General features: G+C 55.8%; 1 protein-coding gene across 3 annotated transcripts in view; it reads left to right on the forward strand.

Moving 5' to 3' along the window:
- Nucleotides 1–9003, forward strand: part of Grb10 (growth factor receptor-bound protein 10) — a gene marked incomplete at its 5' end in the record, with an annotated part of 103238 nt that continues 94235 nt past the window's right edge. For all 3 annotated transcript variants that reach the window (XM_013520627.1, XM_005396599.2, XM_005396600.2), the window contains 1 exon segment: nucleotides 1–83.

A 9003-nucleotide genomic window follows, 5' to 3' on the forward strand; every position in this document is an offset into this window, starting at 1 on the left:
GCCGGGAGCGCGGCGCCGCCAACTTTCGGCCGCTCGGCGCGGCGTGGGGTCCCGGAGTCGGTCACAAAGTTGGGGAGCCGCAGGTGAGTCCCGGGCCCCGGGGGTGGAGGATGCGTTCGGAAGGACGTTTCCCTGCCACGGGCGCCTCGGGGATGCAAAGAAAAGCCCCAACAGCCGCGCCGGGCTGGATGTGCGTTCCTGTTGCACAACTTTCTCTTCGCCGATGTTTAAAAGGCCGGGCCGGAAGGCTGCCGGGGAGTGCTGAATCAGCCCTTTGCACTTTCGGAAATAAATGGTGCTGGATTTTAGCGTTTCGCTCGTCTTTCCTGAGAACACATGGCGTGGCGAGGGCGGGGACGGCGCGACAGGCTGAGCGCGCCGCCCCCACGGGGCCGCGTCCCCCGCCGAGGCTCCCCCGGGGAGAAGCCCCGAGGTCGAAGGTGCCTCCGGCCACGGTGCTGGACGGCTAGCTTTCCCGTTCGAAACGAGCACCCCGGGCTTACCGCGCGTCCTGTGTGAGCCAGCGTCCCTGCCTGCGCGCACTGGAGAGCCCGGGCTCCCCGGCCAATCCCCGAGGGTGGGGGAGGGGACTCCAGGACAGGGTTACAGGCCCGGCGGCGTGGCCGTAACTGAGAAGCAGGCCACGGAGCCTTGGGGAGCGGTTCACAGTTTCCTGGGCTTTCAGGAGCCTTGCTGCTTTTAATCCGCGGGATAGCCCCCTGATCCCCATTTTACAGGTCTGGAAACCAAGGCTGCGGGGGTTAATTGGCATGCCTGAGGTCACAAGGCGCCAGTGGCGAGGCTGTCACTGGAGCCTAAGCCTGGGATATTTTTTTTTTTAAGTCCTGTGTGTTTTATGCTTCTGCAAAAGTACATCCGCTTGTGAAAGCGACATGGCACGCACCAGTCCACCCCACCAGCCCCAGAGCCCCAAACGGGACGCCCTGGGATGGTGTCTCAGTCCAGGGCCGCGGGCCTTCAAGATTAATGCCATATACTGACCCAGCCACGGTGGATATTTATTTTTTTTATACTTAAACACATTTATTTTGGGAAGAAACGTTGGTAGCCATGAAATCATGAGTTGGATATGGTAGTTATGTTCACTGTAATTAAAATAGAAACGCAGCCCACTGCTAAGGTCACCTGTTGCATATCGCCTGTGGTCTGTACGGCTTTTGGGGCCGCATTGGGGCAGTTAAAATGGTTTTCGTTTGTGGAGTGAGAAAGCAGAGCTGGACGGGCTCCGGGCAGATAATTTTCCAGAGCTCTGAATGGTGGTAGCTGGCGTGATCAGAACCCAGAGCAGGTCCCACGTCTAAGGGCTCGCTCGGAATTTTCAATTTTGATGACCTGGTTGGGACGGAGACTTTACAGGGGATAGAGACTAACTTGTGGCTGCACAAAGCAACAGCTTACCTTCAGCTGGGTCCTGGAGCTGTAGGAGTCCTTTGCTGGTCTGTGTGATAAGAAAGCATGCATTAGAGGTGGCCTCATTTAAGGGGCCCATTTCGCTGGAATTCTGTCCAGCCCTTAGCTGCAGGGGATAAAAAGCCTACTGGGCAGTAGATCATAGTTGAGCTTGTGCAGGGCTGGGCTCCTGCCTCTCAGAACTCAGAGCCAGCGCAGGGGCAGATTCGGGTCCTGGTCATGCGTTTGTTTATGTGTCGGCCATGCCGTTCTTGTCTGTTAAACCCGTGTGGGAGTTGCATGGGCTTGTGAGAAGGGAATATCTGCCTTGTCTTTCGTTCAAGTAATCAGCACTGTGTTCAAAATTTAACTTTTCTGTTAGTGGAGGCTTTTTAAAAAATCTGTCTTTTTGCTAACCTTTTCTTTCCCTCTTCCCACCCCATCTTTTTTTCTGTCTCTCTTGATTTTGCTTTTTTTTGGAACCGGGAATTGAACTCAGGACCTTGCCCTTGCCAGGCAGGCGCTGTGCCCCTGAGCTGTATCTCTGGCCCTCTCTTGATTTTGATAACCCAGCTGGGTTAGAGACTTTGCAGTGTACAGAAACCAAATCCCCGCTCCGATAAAAGCATCTCTTGTACCTTTGGCTTCATCATGGGGCAGTAGAAATTCTGGGTTTCTTAGGAATTGCTTAAGGTGAAATAAGGTGCTGATTTTAGGCCTTTCTTCTTTTCTAATGTGAACATTTAAAGCTAGATGTTTCCCTCTAAACCCCGCTTTGGCTACATCCCGAGGATTGGGATGAGGTGGTCGTTCATTTCTGCTGAAACCCAGCCTAGAAGTAGGGGAGGCTGTGGAAGCGATCAAAACAGTCGAGCCGCCCCGCGGGGCTCAGCAACAGGTCCTGTGGCTTGGGACACCTTCTCCAGGGTCTGCACGGTGACGTGCGTGTCGCAGGGTTATCAGAAGTCATCTCAGGCAGAGGGGAGTGGTCGAGCTGCTGGCTTTGGAAGGGTGCTGACAGTCGGGAGATTTCCATTTTCCCCATGCTGGAATAGTATTACTTTACAGCCCTCTGCCTTAAGGGGTGGATTTTGGGGAGGTTTTCCTTGATGCTTGTTTCAGTCACCTTCCTGTCGCTGGGACACAATACCCGACACCCACAGCTTTTTAAAGGGGGTTAGTTTGGACTCACGACCTCAGTCCATGGTCGGCGGGCTCCAAGGTGAACGCAGCATGGCGGGCTCGGCCTGGTGGCGGAGGGCTGTGCACTGCCTGGCGGCCCGGAAGCAGAGAGCGAGAACAGAGCCGGGGAGGGAGATGCACCCGCGCAGGCCAGGGCCGGTGACCGCCTCTTCCGACCCGCTCCACCTCCTCACGGCGGGTCAGGCGCAGCCCCTATGACCCAGTCAGCTCCCAGCCTGTGCTTGCATGAGGCTGGAGGGGACGTCAGGTGTAAACCGTGGCATGCCCTGGGTTAGAGACCTGACCGAGCATAGGAACCAGGCTCCTACGTTTGAGGAGCCTGTTACTGGGCTGGGCCCTTTGGGAACAGGTCCCAGGAAGGAATTGCTGGGAAGGAGCCCCCACGTCCCTTCACTTTTTGCTTTGTTTGATTAAGGCGGCAGCCAACACGGACAGTTCCGTGAGGCCTGTTGCCTCCCTTGGCCTCTTAGTTGTGCAGTTTATTAGCCCGGCAGGCCCAAACAGATCCACCAGCCTCATGCGTAGAACGGGAGTCCGAGGAGCGCTTACATGCAAGGGTTGTCCTGAAAGCCGGGCGGTGCTGGGCTTGTGGGGCCGACTGGGCCGGCGTGGGATGCCCACTGACTTTCGCAGCGCTGTGTGGCACTGTTGTGCCCTGGCAGCCTTGCCTTAAAGCAGTTTGTGCGCTTGATCATTCCCCTTTCTGTTTGTGTGGTTAGAAACCTTTCTCCTCTAACACTCCGCTACTGTTTTGTATTTTTATCTTTGCGTGTATTCCCCGTGCAAAAGCTCATGGAGCTGACCTGCACGCTTTTCGGGCTGGGCGGGCGCTGTGTGCACACATTCAGTGTGGCGTTTTGAGCTCCGCACAGGCAGGATGTTGAGAGCGGAGGGTAGCTGTGGGCCGTGGGCGTCCCTCGGCTGCAGACCGTTTGACGGGACTGTAGTGTACAGCAGGCCTCAGAAATCGGCTCCTGTGATCTAGAGCGAGAGAGGCAGAGAGCGCCCTAAAGAGCACGGGTTCCGGGACCCGCACGGGGTGTGTGCAGAGATCTCAGTCCGAAGCATGCGGGGCCCCTGGCGCTGACCTTCAGGTCCCTGAGGCTGATGTCCGGACTCCACAGCAATACTTGTTTCCATCCGGGCTGAGCTGAGTGTGGGCCACGCCTCCTCGCCCTGCTGCTGGTGGTAGCAATGCCCCCTGGGAGCATCCGGCCCCAAAGCCCTCTGAGTGCTGTGCACTAGGTAAATGGCCCAGAGCCCGGAGCCACGGTCTCCCTGTTGACTTGGGGCTCCTGATTCACTTTGCCCTAGAAGCACAGTGGGTGTGCCGTTACTGTCACACAGTCAACGCAAAGGCCAGGGCTCTTGGGCTGCAAGTGGAGCCGCGTGTGGCGTCTGTCCATCTGTCTGGCCCCATCTGTGAGCGCTCAGTGAAGGAGAATCATGGGGGTGTCTGAAGGTCCTGCTCCCCCGCTGTCATGTGGGAGCCGCCAGGGACCGTTGGTGCCGCTCGGTGCAAGCTGCGTGTCCTCCCTTCCCGTGAGCAGGGCCTCTGGGGATGGATCCCAGGGCCTAGGCATGTGCTTGTGCCACAGAGTTGCACGCCAGGCCTTTCTAGAACTGTTTGCTTTGACCTTGGAAGTGCATGCCATCTACCCTAAACCTCCTTTCCTGTGAACAGCTTAGAACACCACACGTCTCATCCTCCACGGGCACCTCTAATGTGAAAGTCAGAAGTCCCGCAGGCTCCAGAGTTGGAGATTTGGGCACTAACTCGATGGCGTAAGTGGAAAATTCTATACCCTGAAACTGTGTTTTATGCACAAAATTATTTAAAATATCGTGTGTAATGATCTTCAGGCCACAGGCAGACAAGGTTTAAAACAAATGAATGTCCCCGTGGCTCTGCGGACCTTGACGCTCCTTGTTATTAGCAGATGTCTGCAGTTATTCATGGTGATGCCTGTTTGGAGAACTGGTACCTGCATACAGTTTATCTTGATCGCTTTCAGACTTGGGTCCCAGCCTCAAGCTATCTCATGTATATGCAAATATTAAAAAAAAATCTAAAATATTTCTCATCCCGGGCATTTGAGGTTTAGGATTCTAACTTGTAGCAACAGTTTTAGGGTCCTTGCCGTACAGAACTCGCAGCACTGAAGCTGCTCTGAGGGGACTGCCTTTCAGGGTGCCCTCTACCCAGCACGATGCCCCACAGGGACCCTGGGCCCTGTGGGGACCGAGGTCCTCGTGTGGGTGTGAGGTGAGGCTGGCTGAGCCCTGTGGGTCTGTGGTTGTCCTCAGGCTGGCTTCTGGCAGAGGCCTCATGCCCATCTTCCTGTGATGCCCGTGCCACCTGGCCTGGGCACGCTGTTCCCTGCAGCCCTCCAGGGTGCCATTTCTAGGGAGCTGCCTGTTCTCTTTCGATGAAAATCCTGTGGGTCTCCCGGCAGCCGGTCCAGGATGTTCCTAGAGAGATGAGAACATAATGCGTGTGGCCTGCAACTCCTTACTGGGGTGGCAGAGCCCGGGAGGAGGCCGAGAGAACCCTGCTTCCTCGCCCGGGCATCCGCAGCTGCAGGCGCAGCCGCTGTGCGTGGGCTCCTCCCCCGCAGCGACCGCCAACCTGGGAGCGGGATTGGCGCGCGAGTCCCTGCCGCCCTTATCCGCAGCCCACCCCTCTGGGATGCCCGCTCCCAGAGCACACTGGTCTCCGAGTTCTGCTTTTGATCACAGCGATGCACAGGCACGGTTCAGAGTCAGATAATTCCCCAGAAGTATCCAGGCTTGTCAGTAGTTGTGTTTTTTTTTTCCCCCTTGTGTTTACCTTTATGTTTCCAAACACAGGTCTGAATAATATGTTGCAATCTCTTCCACTGTTAACCTCTGGGATTTTTATGTGCTTGTCTTGGGTCAGTTTGGTGTCGCGGGAATGCAGGATGGACACGGTCCCCCAAATGCGGTTCCCTGCCGGCCGCTCTGAAAAGTATCTCCTGGAGTTGTTTCCACTGAGGCGTCTTTAGGTCCTTACCACGGCCCTGCCCCAAACTCATGCCTGTGTGTAAGTCTCAGACGTTGTAGGTAATCTGCCAGTTTTATCTCTTGCAAGCTGCCCGCCCCAGTGCCCTTTGGCCTTGTGGCCAGCCGGTCACTGCAGGCTTCCCAGCAGCTGTCACCCCCTGAATCAGCCTTCTCCACCATCCCGAAACTCCTTTTGCTTTTCTCTTGGATCTTGTGACTTCTCATTCCCAAAATGTGCAAGAGGAGAATCTTGCACTGTAGCTTCCAAGTCAGAGGCGCCTGGGGTGTGTGCTGTTGGAGCCCACGGGCATCTGGCAGTATCCCCGTTGTATCCTCACAGGTATCGAGTGTGGACTCCAGACCTGCAGATCATTTTCCCTTAAACGTCTGAGAGCTGCATCTGTCCTCTCAGGCAGCATGGGGCTGGGGACACTTGGTTCTTAGCAGGAAGGAATCCCGCTGTGAATTTTTGGCTTCTGTTTTGGTCACGTCCGGCTGCGTCAGGATGTTCTCCTGGTGGGTCTCTTGTGACACTCTGTGACACTATGCCCTGCTGAGGACTGCATGTGTCATTCAGGGTGCTGCAAGGGCCCCATCAAGCCGGAAACACAAACCCTGCAGGCCGAAACAGGTGTTTGAATTAATTCTTTTCCTGTCCACTTTCCTCTTTTTCCAGGGTGGCTTTTCATTTTGGCTGTTGGAATCCCTGGTTTCCTCACTAGTATTATTTTTTAATCTTATTCTATCTCTCCTGTGATTTTTAGATTTTGAATAATATTCAGTTTGACCATTAGCCTTTCTACTGGATTTTAAGTTTCTGGTTTTTTCCCTTTTAATTTCCAAGGACCTCTTTACTACTTGGCTGTTGTTTTAGTAGACTTTCCCCTTGTGTTTACCTTCATGTTTCCAAACACAGATCTGAATAATATGTTGCAATTATTTAGGAAAAGCCCAGCGAATTCCCATGTCCGCCGGCACCCACACATGGGCAGTGTCACCCAAGCAGGAGGAGTTCACTAGCTAGTGAATGTATGTTGACATTGTTGACCACCAAAATAAGTGTTCTTTGTTTTTTTCTGCGTTATTTGTGGCACTGGGGATTGAACCCAGGGCCTTCACTCTGAGCTGCATCCCTCTCCCCATGAGGGTCCCATCCTGGCACCTGGGCCTCACTGACTGTAGCTGCATCTCGGTGCTGGCTTAGTGTCCTGGTTTTTTTGTTTTGTTTTGTTTTATTTTGTTTTGTTTTTTGTACTGGGAATCGAACGCATGACCTTGAGCTTGCCAGGCAAGTGCTTGTGCCACTGAGCTATACCCCCAGCCCCAGTGTCCTGCTTTTAGGCGTTTGCTAAGTCAGTGGCCTGTGTGCTCCTGCTGTAATGTCATTAAGGGATACTGCTCCTTTAGCCAGGCTTGGTGGTGCACGCCTAGAATCCCAGCCCTCTGCCAGGTAGAGGCAGAAGGGTCACAAGTTTGAGTCCAGCCTGAGCAACTTAGCAAGATCTTCTTGTCTGTAAATAAAAAAGGGCTGGAAGGTAGCTCAGTGTGAAGGTGCTAGACCAGATCCCTGGTAATTAAAAAAGAGAAAAGAAAGATTCACTTCCTGCTGTCCTAGCAGGGCAGGATGCATGTCCCGTCGGGCAATAGGCATGGGCTGGTGTGAGTCCTTCACCGTCACCGGACCCTTTGCCCTTGCTCTGCCCACCCAGGAGCAGGGCAACGAGCTGAGACCTACAGCTTCCCTTAGCACCTTCCCCCGCCCTGTCCCCGCTCCCGCCCCTCCCCCTCCCCCTCCCCTTCCCATAGGAAGGAGTGTGGCAGGGAAGGCTTTTGTCCCTGGAAGCCTTTTGTGGGAACCCCAGAACCTTCAGGGCAGGTGTGCTGGTCGGGCAGTGAGGTCAACCCACAGGCTGGGCAGCGAAGTCACCCAGGCCTGGGGACACCTCAGCCACCTTTGCAGGGTGGCTGGAGTCAAACCCGGAGCGAGGGGCATGGGGGCGGGGCCGTCAGATCCTCTACCCCGCCTCTGAGGGACTTCACGCCCCTGGCGCCCACGGGCTCTCAGGCTGGATTTTGTGCCCCCTTCTGCCCCTTCGTGAGCTGCATCGGGTCTTCCTTAGCATCTCCGCGAGGGGTGGTCAGTGACACTGCGAACGTTTCGCGCCCTGGATGGCGGGTTCGGGTCAGCTCTGTGGTCTGCGGCCCGAGCCCGCTTCGGTTTGGATTTACCCTCTGCTGCTGAGCCACTCAGAACCAGTCTCCATCTGCTTTTGTTTGAAGGGGGATGTGGTGGTGTTGGAATTTTGTGGTCATGGCCACCTTGGAGCCTCTTTTGCGTGGATGCAAGGATGCGAGGGCGCGCGCCAAAGTCTCCAGTTCCTCTCAGCCCCGGGCTCGCCGCTGTTCAGCTGTGGTTCCCGCCCCTCTGTAGCGGCGACCCCGCCCCCTCTGTAGGGCCGAGCGCGGTAGCGCAGCTCGGTTCCCAGCGGAGGCTGCTGACTGTCACCGGCTCCATCCCCTGACTTTCCCCACCCCGTTCCCTGCGGAGGGGAGCATAAAACTCCCAGCCTCCCAGCCCCGTGACCCTGTAAAAACCGCGGACAATAATTCCAAACCTTCTCTTTCGCTTCCTTTGTTGTCGGTTTTTTTTTTTTGCCTTTCGGTATTTTCAGTTTCTGCCATCCACAAATTCACCCATCCCTGGGCTCAGAAATATTCAGGAAAAATCACTGCATCCGTACTCAAGGAGTACGCACGCTGTTGCTTGTCCCTATCCCCTAACAAATCGGTTCACCTCGTCACACGGCTTTCGCACACTGGATATTACAAGTAATACGGAGAGGACTGGGAGACTCCGGGACATGCGAACAGATGTCATTTCCCACAGAGGCTAAGCGGGAGGAGTCGGTATCGGTCGGGGTCGTGTGATCGATCCTTTCGGGTCCCGGGGGTGTGTTTGTGAGTCGGCGAGCGTCTCCCGACCTTGTTTTCTGTTGCATCCTTTGTTGCAGACTCGTGCGTGTGCATGTGTGCGTGTGTGTGTGCGCGCGTGTGTGTGTGTGTGTGTGAGTGACGGGCACGCAGCAGATGCCTGACATGTAGTACCTATTCTTTTCCTCGCCGACTCGGTTTCGATGGAACCTGCTTTCCCGCGGACGGACGTCCACTTGCGTCCCTGCCTGCGGTTTGCGGGCGGCCTCCCCCTGCTGGCCGCAGCTCTGACATCTTGGGAGGGTGGAGGGTGAGATGAAAGCCACCGCGCAGACCCGGGCAGCCCGGCCCTGGTCGCTCACCCCCTGCTACACTTCCCGGGATGGACCGGGCGGGAGCGCGCCCTCGTGGTGGCTGCGCGCGCCCTCGGTGGCG

Source organism: Chinchilla lanigera, unplaced genomic scaffold, assembly GCF_000276665.1.
Source record: "Chinchilla lanigera isolate Chin_1 unplaced genomic scaffold, ChiLan1.0 scaffold00055, whole genome shotgun sequence".
Classification (NCBI taxonomy): Eukaryota; Metazoa; Chordata; class Mammalia; order Rodentia; family Chinchillidae; genus Chinchilla; species Chinchilla lanigera.